The 12,798-nt window shown below is 37.6% G+C and overlaps 1 protein-coding gene and 1 pseudogene across 5 annotated transcripts in view; both read left to right on the top strand.

The window, feature by feature from the left end:
• STIM2 (stromal interaction molecule 2) overlaps window positions 1-12,798 on the top strand; it is a 140,611-nt gene that overhangs the window by 61,788 nt on the left and 66,025 nt on the right. The window lies entirely within an intron of this gene.
• On the top strand, window positions 10,218-12,143 carry LOC140610897 (non-histone chromosomal protein HMG-14 pseudogene; annotated as a pseudogene).

The following is a 12,798-nucleotide window of genomic DNA, read 5'->3' as shown; positions in this document are numbered from 1 at the left end:
CAGTCTCTCCCCATGTGACCTCTCATCATTCAGAATCTAGCTCAAGCTTCCTTACAGCATGGCAGCTGGCTTCCAGGGGATAGTGTTCCAGGAAAACAAGTTCTTGTGTGAAAGTGCTTGTCATGCTTCTGCTTGCCAGTGCCTGTTAATATCAAATTGGCTTAAAACAAGTTATTCGGCTAGCTCACAGTCTGGGTGGGAGAAGATTATATAAGGGCATGAATGCCAGGAGATGTGATTTATTGGGGGTCATCCATGTAATCTGTACCTACTGTACAAATAAATCATGTTTTATTTCATAAGCATTATCATTTTCCCCTTCACATCTGTGTAGATCCCTCTTAGTTTCTCAATAGAAGTCTTTTTCTTTATTTGGTTGGAGTCTTACTCTAGCCAAGACCCTTGTTGGTTTTTTAGGCCTCTTCAATCTCTTTCTTAAATTTGTCATGATTGAGATGCTTCTCTTTTAGTTTATATGATACTAAATTACATTTTTCTTCATCATTATTTAAAGTTACGTAACAGTGACATTCTCTAATCACATTGTTAACTAATGGTAGCATTCTCTAAAGGTTAATTCTTGACCTCCTCTGTAACAGGTTTACCTTGGGAATGCTCATCCTTTGGTAGGCTGCAGTTGATTCTTGCATCACTAAGCCGGTGCAGATTCCTGACCTACATATATTGTTTTCTTCTTGATGTTTTTTGGGGGCTTGCTCTTTTGCTTTCAAGTTAGTTTGTCTAAAATAAAATCCCAGCTCCCCTCCTCAGTGAGAGAACAGTGAACAATCTCTCACTGTTCAGTAGCACTTCTAGACCTACTTCTCCCTAGTTTTAATTCTTTTCAATCAGGTGTCATCAGACTTTTTTTGTAAAGGTCCAAGTTACAGGTTAAAATGTATCCCCCACAAAAAATCATATTTTGAAGTCTTAACTTCCAGTAACTTAGATTGTGATCTTATTTGGAAGTAGGGTAATTTCAGATGTAATTAGTTATGATAGGGCTATACTGGAGTAGTGTAGACCCTTAATCCAATAGGACTGGTATCTGTGTAAGAGAGGAGAGTACCACATGGTGACACAGACACTGGGGAAAAGATGAACCTATGACAGTGGAGGCAGAGATTGGAGTTATGGAGCCACAAGTCAGGAAATGGCAAGGATTACTGGTGACACCAGAAGCTAAGAGGAAAAAGCATGGAATAGATTTCTCTGTTTTTATAGAACTCAATTTTCTCAGTGGTCAGGTGGGTGGGACTGAAAATCCTAACCCTCTAATCATTTGGTCTTTCTGCTGAGTAGCCCCATCCCAGGGTGATTGAGAGGCCCTGTTCCAAGTCCTCTTTTAGCATGAACTCAGGTGTGATCAAAAGGGGCAAAATACCCCCCTTACAGTCAGGAACTTCCAAGGATTTGAAGAGCTCTGTGCCAGGAACCAAGGACAAAGACCAAATATCACAATATCATATCACAATTACAGAAACATTTAAATCTAAAAAAAAAAGAGCAAAAATTCACATTTTTTTAATTATTAAAAATACCTTCCAAGGAAAGATCTGTTAAACTTGTGTATAATATATAGACAGAGAAGGATTAAGTAAGCTTATGCAGGTATTTGACAGCCTATTTAAATGTATCTGATTGCATAATAGTTCCTCGAATTACAAGTTATTTTAATCTTTTTAACCTCATCATCAGATATTAAATGCTCAAATGTGTGAAGTGTTATCATTATTACTGTGCCAAAGTAAGGAAGCATGGCTATATAATTTATACTTCAGTGGAATACACCTTGAGTCTTTTAAATTTCAGTGGAATTCTAAACATTTTATAATAAAAGTTAGAATTAAAAACCTTATATGTTAAAATGTAAAGTTTATGTTAAAAGAACTTAGAACTCTGTGAGTATGATAGGTGAGCTTTAATGTTTAGAAATAGGACATGTTATTCTTCTCTCTGTATTTCTTCTAATATTAATTTTCAAAAGCAAATAAGGTATGTCTTTATATTTTATTAGTACCTTACAGCATCCTGTATGGTAGCTACTAGCTATATTTGGCTGTTGGGCGCTTAAAATTGAGATAAGTGTAAAATACATTTCAAATTTTGAATATGAGAAAATTAAAATATTTAGACTTTAAAATATTGATTACCTGTTGGAAATGATAGTATTATGGACATACTGGATTACATAAAATATGATATAAAACTAAAGTCACATGTTTCTTTTTATTTTTTAATGTGACTTCTAAAAAATGTAACATCCCATGTATAGATTAAATTGATTTGTATTGGAGGTACTGATTTAGACTGTGGCATGTTGTAGGCTTTAAGGGATGAGTTGTTAATTCTGTGGTTCTTGGACTATTTCAGTGCCTTCTGTTCAGCATAGCTACATCTTGATTTGTGTTTCTTGTTGAAGTGTCTCTTCTTTAAAGAAGTAAATGGTAATATCATTATGGGCTTCTAGCAATCATCATTAGAAAACTTCATGAGTTTAATAGGAAACCTTAAAATTAAAAAAATTAAAGTACTTAATTTCTTGTGATTTTTGGCTTAAAATGTTACTTTTTTAAAATTTAGAAAAATATTGAGCATTTGAAAATGTTACTTGAAAACTTAATTTTTTCCTCTTTAGTGCTTCTGCTTCTGCTTTTGTTTTTGTTTTTGGTCATATAAGAAAGCATTTACTCTTCTAATTTATTCATGCACTTAATATTGAGTTTATAGTTGAAGATCTGTTTATGCTGGATACTCAAATACAAAACAGAGTCCCACATAAATCTTCAAGCCCTTAAGTGGACATTCTGTTGGATGCTTGTGAAAAGGCAGACAAACAAAAAACAAAATAAGCAGGAAAGAGGGGGATGAGGACAGATCGATGATGGGTAGCTGTAATTTTGAATAATATGCTCTCAGTAGGCCTCATTGGGAGGGTAACATTTAAAGTGTATATTGTATGCAGTACTTGGACAAGTAAGAGAGTAAATATTTGGCAGTTTTTCAGAGCTATTCTCAAATTGAAAATAGAGGACATGAGTGTATTAGACAGGATGTTAAGCTTTTGCTCTTCAGGTCATTGTCTTCTGGCCCACTATCAAAAAAGATTATATGTCAGTGTATGCTCAATCTGTGACCTGATTAGATTGAGTTTTTGATTACAGTCAAGTTCTGCCAATATTGAAGATATTTTTTTTGGAAGGTGTAGGTACTTGATTAAGAAATACTTTAAATAAGAGAAATGAATGGTTTCATTGGCCTGAACACAGTGTAGGAAGCAATGAGAATTTATATTGTTACTGTCTGCTTTGTGACTGAAAACTTTATTACAGTTTCTAGTGTGTATGAACTTCATTTGTTTTTACTTTTCCTCTTTTTAAAGAAAAATTTAAAAATCATTTTTTCCTAATTTTTCTTCCTTTTAATCTGCGCTTACCTTTTACTGATGTCATGTGGAATAAGTAGTTTTAATTTATGTTATCAGTTTGATATATATATATACACACACATATATAATTAATTAATTAATTAATTAATTAATTTTAAAACCAACTTACATTAAAAACCTGGTTGTACCTGGTATTTCAGTTTTTCTTACATTTAGCTAATATGCCTGAAAAGCACTTCTGTCATCATTTGTCTATACACTTCTTAGAAGACTTCATTAACAGCATAGATGGGTGTGTGTGAAACAAGGAGAATTGCTACAGTAGGCAAAAGTAGGGTTAGAAAAACCTCTTTAAAATAGTATCAATGAGTTTTGAATTATGTGGAGTACTATTTCCAAAGGAATAAATGCATGTATTTATTTATTTTTACTGAACATTTTAAGTTAAGATTTTAACTTACATAGTATCGTTTGCCAAGTAACAAATTCCCTCCCTGCCCCAAACTTGGTGGCTTACAGCAGCGTATGTTTATCATCTCAGTTTCTTTGGGTCTGAAATCTAAGTGCAGCTCAACTGAGTCTTCTGGCTATGGATCTTTCATTGAAGCTATTAAGATGTCAGCTGGTATTGTAATCTCCTCAAGACCTGATACGTGGTGGATCCACTTCAGCGCCTACTCATGTGGCTCTTGGCCCCACGGGTCTTCACTGGTTGTTGGTTGGAAGTAACAGTTAACCTGCCACATGGCTTTCTCCACAGGGCAGCTCGTAATATGGCAGTGAGCTTCCCTCAGAGTGGGAGGGAGCTCTCAGAGAGAGAGATTGCTAAAAATCAAAGTATGTTCCCTGGACAAAGCAGCAACTTTTGGAAATGCAAATTCTCAGGACCCATCCCACACCTACTGAATGAGAAATGTGGCAGTGGGGCCCAGAAATCTGTATCTTAACAAGTCTTCTGGTGATTCTGATGCCCACATTATCCTTTAATAAGTCTTAGAGTTGTTTTTGCACTATACTTTTCTTTTTTTAAAATTATTTTATTTATTTATTCATGAGAGATATGCAGAGAGAGAGGCAGAGACACAGGCAGAGGGAGAAGCAGGCTCCCTGCAGGAAGCCTGATGTGGGACTTGATCCCAGGATCATGACCTGAGCCAAAGGCAGATGCTCAACCACTGAGCCACCCATGTGTCCCTGGACTATACTTTTATAGCAGTTATTATAATTTCAGGCAAATTATTTATATTTGGCTATTGTAATGATCTTATAAAAGATTTTGTTTCCTGCCCCTGTACTTTGTGATTTCACTTTGCCCAAGTTCTACCTTAAAATTTTCTTAATATGCTCTACTGGAAGTTGTAAACGTGTGACACAGTAATTATTATAGTAATATATTAATTGTTACTGGAAAGCAGGGTGTGCATGTATTTTGGTGGGAGGAGGATTCTTTGCTTTCATTAAAAAGTAAAATGATTCTGTAACCTAGACTGGTTAAGAATCCTTGTTTAAATTATTGAGACAGATCTTGAGAAAGTGTCTTTATTATTTTATAGTTGTACTTAGGATATTTCTTGAGTTCTAAGTTTGTTTCCTTGCTTCAGCACTTGTTTAGTTGAATATCCAGGCTCTTTATGTCTTGTCTTGACAATTGTAGTGTCTCTTTACTGGGCTTCCTTCTCTGTGTCTTGCTTTTCCAGTTAATTTACCAACTGCTATTATTTTTCTGTTTATGATATTTGGTAAGAACGGATTCTCCCAGACTGACTCCTTCCTTCCTTCCTTCCTTCCTTCCTTCCTTCCTTCCTTCCTTCCTTCCATCCATCCATCCATCTATTTATATTTTTTATTAAAAATGTTTTTAAATCGGCTCCATGCCCAGCATGGAGCCAAATATGGGGCCTGAACTTGCAACCCTGAGATCAAGACCTGAGTTGAGATCAAGAGTTGGACGCCTAACTGACTGGGCCACGCAGGCACCCCTCTTCTAGCCTGTTTCTATTCATGTATTTTCTTGTTCCTCAAAGCAACCACCATAGAAACCAGAAGACTTACTCCTACCCTACCATGTCTTGCCATCCAGATGGTCTTGCCTCTCCCCCTCTGACTCTGATGTATTAAATGGATATACCCTCTTCTTGATGTGTCTTTAGTGGGATGTCATTTGAGAAACACCATGGGTATTATCTAGTTCAGTACATATGGATTAAGTGGGCTTTTGTACTGCAGTAAGTAGGTAGGTACTTAAAGTAAGTTTCTGTGGAAAGATGTGTTTCAAATGGCAAATACACACACTCTTAGATACTACCAGTTTATAAACTGAGAATGAATGATCTATAGCAAAAACTTTTGAAATCATCTTATGACCTTAAAACATTCAACCCAATACCTTTGGCCTCTTTTCTGGGAAGTTACTACAACCCCTGCTTCCACTAGTAAATCTTTTGCCCCTCTTCTCCAAATGATTTCCACTTTATTTAGTCAGAATATCAGAATATCTGAAACGTTTTCACTAAAAAAAGCCCTTTCCCATTCCTGTTAACATTAGTTTTTCATTTTCCTTAAAAGGAGTTTCGTATTAAATACTGTTACACACTGGAAGGGGGAAGAGCAGCAGGGGTGTGAATCAGGATCTGTGTCTGTACTGCTTCAGTTCAGCCTGACTGTACAGCCAGTCCTGCTCCTCTCCTCCCCCAGGCATTTTCGGATCACAGCATGGCATCGCATTTATGTAATATATTTTTTTGAGAGTTTAGCACACTTCGCATATTGTCTCATCTCCTAAAAAATCTGAGTTTCAGTGTACAAAACCTATCTATTCCTCTTTCACAAAGGAATTAAATAAAATTGTACCTTTACTGTAATATTAATTCTATCTGCCTTTTATAATTGTTGTTGTTTTGGATAAGGTGACATATAATTCATCATTCAAACTGGCATACTTTTGAAAGTAAAAGAGAGTATTTGTTTTTATTACTCCTCCTACCTGCCAGTCTTTTTACAGGGTTACTAGCCCTGGAGAACTATAAGGCTATTAAACTCCGTTGATAAAGAGAACCTATTTAAGATGAAGGAATATTTTGCCTTGATCCTGAAAATGTTTCAAATAATTGATAGAAAATATTTGAGAGCCTTTCACTTTAATAATTACACCAGGATGACAGGCATAAATGAGGAGTGTCCTAGGCAAATGGGGCCATATAATTAACTCACTCTATGTCTTACCACAGTCTACTTTCCACTGTAATGCCCTTTGTCTATGTCTTGCTCACTTCACTTAAGTGGCTATTAAATTGATCCAAGTATTGTGCCAAGGATTGTGCTATTAGTAAAGCTTTGATCTATTTCAATTCGGTTTATCATGCTAAGTCTTTATGTGTGGGGCACCTTGTTTTCTAGTAACATGACAGAGACTTTGACATAATTCTATTTTTCCTAGAGTTAAGTGATTTTTTTTGTCTTTTCTTTAGAAATAATAGTTTAACTATATATATATATATATACTTTTTTTTTTTTTTTTAATGATAGTCACACAGAGAGAGAGAGAGAGAGAGGCAGAGACATAGGCAGAGGGAGAAGCAGGCTCCATGCACCGCGAGCCTGACGTGGGATTTGATCCCGGGTCTCCAGGATCGCGCCCTGGGCCAAAGGCAGGCGCTAAACCGCTGCGCCACCCAGGGATCCCAGTTTAACAATATTTTTAAATTTTATTTTTATTTTATTTTAAAATAAAACTCATTGACTCTTTCCTTGATTTCTAGAATTTATTAATTTTTAAAATTTATTTATTTATTTAGCACAAGTGGGAGAACGGGCAGAGAGAGAGGAAAAGAGAAAATCTCAAGCAGACTCCATGCTGAGTGTGGAGCTTGATCCCACAATCTTAAGGTCATGACCTGAACTGAAGTCAAGAGTTAGAGCTTAACTGAGTTACCCAGATGCCCCTGGGTTTTTTTTTTTTTTTTTTGTTTGTTTTCTCTTTTCATTTTTAGTAGAAGTTCCTGGCTTTCCCAGTTACTCATATCTGAAGAATTGTATCCAATAGTCTAAATTTTCCTACTCACCTATCCAATGTTTGGCCTGTCAGAATATCTCCCAGAAGTAAATGCTGCAGTCACTCACCACATGGTGTTCAGAAGACTATTTTTCTCCAGAAAGCTGTTCTTGTGCCCTTAAGGTGGTAAAGTGCTATGCTACATCAGGGAGATGTAAGGTACAATGTTCTTATCCTCAGGATAACCCCACCATATGTTGATTGTAACATCATGTTTATAAAGCATTTATGGTGTCTCACATTATCTTCAGCAATGTTGTTTTGGGATAGGCAGGACAGGTGGTATTCCTGTTTTATACATGAGACGGCAGCTTTGATTATGTTACTTAGGTCCCACAGTGCAGCGGACTGGGCTAGAGCCCATCAGTCTCAACTCCCGTTCACTCCTGAGCATGTTTAGGCACAATTCTAAGTTGTTTTTGAACTCATGTTCAGTTTTGAGCCCTGGACTCTAAAAGAATCTCTTTGGTTACATTCTTGAACTGTGTTTCTGTGACTGACCTCAATTTTAGTTGTAATCCTTTGGGCATTGATGTCAGCTCTTTCATTAGGACTTCATACCTGCTTTTTTCCTGTATTTGTTCTGAATCATCTTGACTTCTGTTTTGAGTGTTATCTTAAGCATGGCTGGAGAACCTACCTTACTTAACTCACCCTAAAGACTACTTTTCACCCCCATATTTCCTTTGGGCTTTCTATCCTGGCTTTGCTGGGTCTGGCCTGGCTTGACTTTGCTCATGGCATTGACATAGTACTGGTACTAACAAGTGTTGATAACTTTCTTTTTATTACTCCTACCTGCCAGTCTTTTTACAGGGTTATTAGCCTTGGAGGACTGAAACTATAAGGCTATTAAACTCAGTTGATAAAGAGAACCTTTTTAAGATGAAGGAATATTTTGCCTTGATCCTGAAAATGTTTCAAATAATTGATAGAAAATATTTGAGAGCCTTTCACTTTAATTGCTAATCCTTGCCAACTGACCTTTATTTTTATATCTCCTAAGTTCCTAAAATTTCTTTGAAGTCTTAATTAGGGAAGTATAGGAATTTTTATGGAATTTAAAAACTATTTTTAAAATTAACTAGATGCTTTGTTTTGTTTTCATTTTTCTTTTATTTTCTTTTACTTGGTTCCTTCAAGGGCTTGGGAAATACGCCTAGGTTCCTAAGGGCGTTGTTGAGCATTCATTTAAAAACAAAACACACCTAAAAAACAACAAAAAAAAAAACCACCTAATGTTTTAAAGTTCCTATTTATATATAGAGCACTGTACTGAATATGGAGCAGAATGAAAAAACAAGCATAGACTTCCGTGAACTTACCATCTAGTAGGGCATATGCAGCTCTATGTGTCTAATACAAGGCATGTCATGGCATATTACACCGAATCATGGAACTGCTCTTGTGTTTCAGATGAGAAAGTGTATATTTTTTTGAGAAAAATCTGGAAAAGCATGGAGTAGAAGTCCTTGAGATGGGCCTTTGGAAGTGGGCATGGTTTTCACAGGTGGAGATGATGGGTGGGTCACACCAAGAAGAAGGGTGGGGGAGGGAAAAAGCATTAAAGCAAGAATATAATGTACTTATTTACATAACAGCTCTGTTTGGAGTATTGTGGCATGGGAGATAACATTGAAAAGAAATTGCTCGATTTTTTTTGTTCTCTTCCTGCTTCTGGCTACTTCTCCTCTGATATCTTCATTTATTCTTTCTTTTCTTGGACCCTAAAGTGTATGTGTTCCATAGGATTTTTTTTTTTTTTTTTAAATTTTAAGAGCAGTTTAGGTTTACAACAAAATTGAGAGGGAGACACAGAGATTTCCCATATCCAGTCCTACCCACACACACTGGGTGCATTCTCTTTCTTCGTTAGCATCACCCACCAGACTGGTACATTTTTTACCAAGGACTAACCTATGCTGATATGTTGTAATCACTCAAAGTCCAGGGTTGTCCTTAGGGTTTGGTCTTGGTGTTGCATATTCTCTGGGTTTGGACAAATATATAATGACATGCACTCACCATTAAAATACCATACTGGGTATCTTCACTACCCTAGACCTTCTCGGTCTTTATTGTTTCAGGCATTTCTTCTGTTCTTTCTCTGTTTCTTCTGGCACTCCCGTTACATGTATGTTATACTTTTTTGAAGTTGTTTCACAGTCCTCGGATCCTCTGTTCTGGTTTTTTTCAGTCTTCTGGCTTTTTGGTTTTCTGGGTTTCTATTGATATATCTATCTGCCGGGGCAGAGAGTTTTTCTCCAGCTGTGCCTAGTCTACTAATAGGCCCATCAAAGGAATTCTTAATTTGTGTTCCACTGCTCTGTAGTATCTCTTTCTGGTTCTTTCTTAGGATTTCCATCTCTGCTTATATTGCTTATCCATTCTTATATATGGTCTACTTTACTAGAATCCTCAGCGTATTAATCTTGATTGTTTTATTTTTTTTTCTTTTTTTAAATTTTTTTTTAATTTTTATTTATTTATGACAGTTACAGAGAGAGAGAGAGGCAGAGACACAGGCAGAGGGAGAAGCAGGCTCCATGCACTGGGAGCCCGATGTGGGACTCGATCCCAGGTCTCCAGGATCGCTCCCTGGGCCAAAGGCAGGCGCCAAACCGCTGTGCCACCCAGGGATCCAATCTTGATTGTTTTAAATACCTCATCTGATCAGTCCCTACTGTGTCTGGTTTTGATGCTTGTTCTGTCTCTTCGAATGGTGTCTTTTGCCTTCTGGTATGCCTTGTCATTTTTTCTCTAGAGCTAGAGCTAAACATGGTGTATGAGGTAAAAGAAACAGCTGTAAATTGGCCTGTAGTAAGATGGGGGGTGGGGGTTGTTCTGTAGTCTCATGATTACGTCCCAGTCTTTTAGTGAACCTATGGTTCTGGACTGTGACCTTCACAAGTATTTCTCAGTTTTGGTCTTTTTCTTTTCCCTTAGGTGAGACAGGATGGCTAGAGTGATTTGGAGTTGGGTATTACTCTTCTCCCTCTGGAGGGCTAGAGCCTGGTAGGATTGAGTTTTGAGCTTGGTCCGTTAGGCTCTGGTAATACCCCTGCAGGTTGGGCTCTGGTTAACTAGTTCCCCCTGAGGGTGGGCCTGGTTAAGAGGAACATAGAGTGTTCTGGAGAAAAATCTTACAATAGGATTATATCCCAATGAACCCATTCTAAGTTGAAAATATCATTAGTTGGGCAGCCTGGGTGGCTCAGCGGTTTAACACCTTCTTCACCCCGGAGCTGATCCTGGAGACCCGGGATCGAGTCCCACGTCGGGCTCCCTGCAGGGAGCCTGCTTCTCCCTCTGCCTGTGTCTCTGCCTCTCTCTCTCTCTCTCTCTCTGTCTCTCTGTCTCTCATGAATAAATAAATAAAATCTTTAAAACAAAATCATAAGTTGAACATGCCTTTAATAGACTTAACTAACTTCAGCTGTGTTCAGAACACTGATGTTAGCATGGAGTTGATCACACCTTGAGAAGTACTTGAGAAGTACTACTATAGTCTACAACATATAGTCTAACTTTTTTTTTTTAAGATTTTATTTATTTATTCATGAAAGACAGAGAGAGAAAGAGAGAGGCAGAGACACAGGCAGAGGGAGAAGCAGGCTCCCTGCAGGAAGCCTGATGTAGGACTCGATCTCAGGACCCTGGGATCAAGCCCTGAGCCAAAGGCAGACGCTTAACCGCTGAGCCACCCAGGTGTCCAGCCTAGACTTCTTAATTTGCCATTTAAGTCCTTTTATAGTCTGGGCATAATCTATCCTTCTAGCCATTATCATTTACTCTGCAGCTGCTTGATGCACTCTTTACTCTTCCCAAAGTGAACTGCTGACAGATTGCTCTTTGTACATATCTGTATTCTCATGCCCGGAGAGGCCTTTCACTCATGATTTCTCTCATTCTCTTCCTTTCCCATTTTGCATGTTCTATCTATCTTACAAGATTAATTTTAATATTTAGCTGAAATGTAACTTCATCCATATAAAGCTTCCCTGTTTATTTTTGTGTTTTCTTCCATCATTCTTCAAAGCCAGAGAAATCCCTTGCTTTGTACTATGGTCTTCGTTGCTTTCTAGTTTAGCTTGATCCTATTTCCATTTCATTTCCTCTGTCAGCCAGCTCTGTGTTTTACCTGTCTCACCTTACTTATATAGCATATGTGTGTGGTGATAGAGGGAACTTGAACTCCTTCAGTAGGCTATCACTAGGAGGCCCAGCAAGCCAGCATTCCTGGAATACCAATATAGGATTGTCCTATTCAGAGAAGTGGGTTACAGGGATTCTAGCCACTAGCGGGGGCAGAAGGAGTGACAGTGGCCAGGCATTTCAGCTTTGTGAAGGCATTTGGCACGCCAGGGGCTACACGCACCTGCCCATGCCTGCCCCACCACCACCACTGTGGTGCCCAAGAGGAAGGTCAGCTCTGCTGAGGGGGCAGTAAAGGAGGAGCCAAGAGGAGCAAGGTTGTCATCTAAACCTGCTTCTGCAGAAGTGGAAGCCAATCCAAAAATGGCAGCAGGAAAGGATAAATCTTCAGATAAAAAAGTGCAAATAAAAGGGAAAATGGACACAAAGAGGAAAAAGGCTGAAGAGACTCATGAAGAAACAAGACTTACCTACAGAAAACAGAGAAACTAAAAATGAGGAGAGTCTGCCTGTGATGCAACAGGAGAGAAAGAAGCCAAGTTTGCTTAATATCATATGCCATGTCTTATCAGTAGTCTCTCTCTCTCCCTTCTTATACAATCCAGAGGAATATTTTTATCAGCTGTTTTGTAAATAAATTTTTTTCATAGCTCTAGAAATATTTTTAAGGAGAGACTCCCACCTTATCCCATTTTTTATGAGTAAGTGCTTTTTTAAGAAGTAAAATCATTTCTTAGTTGTTCATTTTTTGGTACAGCAAGAAAATACTGGGATATTGGGTATGGGAGGCTTTGATTGTCTTGGGTGTCAGCCTGGCATTCTGTAGATAGGGGTAGTCTTTATATCCTAGAACACAAAGCATGCTAAGTGGCAGTTTGAAGTCTGCTGTGAGTGTAATGTATCTTGAACATTTTAAATTACTTCTGTTCCTGTGTTGCTTTTGGTAAAATTGTTTCCTCAAGAAAGCTGCTCCTTGATCTTGGCTCTCCCTGTCTGAATTTTGTATACTCTGTAACATCTTTGGTTGTAGTAGTACAGTTTTCCTAGTAATTTTGTTAATGTGCTGTGATAGATTAAAATTCCCGTATGTAGTGTGTATGATACTAAATTGTGAATTTGTGGGACTTAACTGTGTAACATCATACAATATTTGAAGATATTTGTGCTTGATATCCTGTTAAGGAAAGTTTACAGATTTTAAGCT

The sequence above is a fragment of the Canis lupus genome, chromosome 2, assembly GCF_048164855.1.
Source record: "Canis lupus baileyi chromosome 2, mCanLup2.hap1, whole genome shotgun sequence".
Classification (NCBI taxonomy): domain Eukaryota; kingdom Metazoa; phylum Chordata; class Mammalia; order Carnivora; family Canidae; genus Canis; species Canis lupus.
Note: the sequence above shows the minus strand (reverse complement) of the source record. Positions and strands in the feature narration are given on the sequence as shown.